The 788-nt window shown below is 38.6% G+C and overlaps 1 protein-coding gene across 1 annotated transcript in view; it reads left to right on the top strand.

The window, feature by feature from the left end:
• The window catches only part of LOC107705827 (carbonic anhydrase-related protein 10-like), a 48,955-nt gene that overhangs the window by 47,307 nt on the left and 860 nt on the right, over positions 1-788 (top strand). The gene's annotated exons all lie outside the window — the stretch shown is intronic.

Genomic DNA, 788 nt, shown 5'->3' with positions numbered 1-788 from the left:
ACTTCCAAAAATGGTATACTACCGTAAAATTAATGTCCAATACATGTAATGTCTAATACAGTTTTTCACCGTATATAGTAGGGGAATTTACCATTAACCATTTAACAGGTTTTTACTGTAGCATTTTTACAGTCTTTTACCGTTAAATTCACGGTCATTTTTTACAGTGTGTGCCTTAGGCTGGCCACAATAAAAGGCCACTCATTGGGGGGTCCGGGGGGGTCCGAAAACCAGTCAGTATCTGGTGTGACCACCATTTGCCCCACGCAGTGCAACACATCTCCTTCGCATAGAGTTGATCAGGTTGTTGATTGTGGCCTCTGGAATGTTGGTCCACACATTAACTCATATAAATCAAATATAATTTCGTAAATTGCATAAACAATTATGAACAAAACAGCATCATGTATTTATGCATTGCTTAATCCAAAGAGCCGAAGCGCCATTCACTCAGATTGCATTTAAAAACATAAGAGACTCAGTGAAAAGGAATAAATCTCCACAAATTCACGACGTGTTTTCTAAAAGTTTAAACTGTTTTATCTCTTGTGTGAGACGCGAGTGCAGCGGTCATATTTGTCGTCTAAAAATGCGCTGAATATGCGTTCTGTGTGAATGGCTTGGTTTCGGGTTTAACCTAATCAAGATCTTCTCCGCATTGAGCTACTATATTACTATAATATTTTGAATGCATAACGAAGCAACTGCGCGTCTCGTGTGCTAGACTATAAAACATTAAAATTTAACGTCACTTACATCATCATCACTGCATCTCGTGCTCCACTGAT

The sequence above is a fragment of the Sinocyclocheilus rhinocerous genome, unplaced genomic scaffold (assembly GCF_001515625.1).
Source record: "Sinocyclocheilus rhinocerous isolate Xijiao unplaced genomic scaffold, SAMN03320098_v1.1 scaffold2699, whole genome shotgun sequence".
NCBI lineage: Eukaryota > Metazoa > Chordata > Actinopteri > Cypriniformes > Cyprinidae > Sinocyclocheilus > Sinocyclocheilus rhinocerous.
The sequence above is the reverse complement of the archived record's forward strand: the minus strand, read 5'-3'. Positions and strand labels throughout refer to the sequence as shown.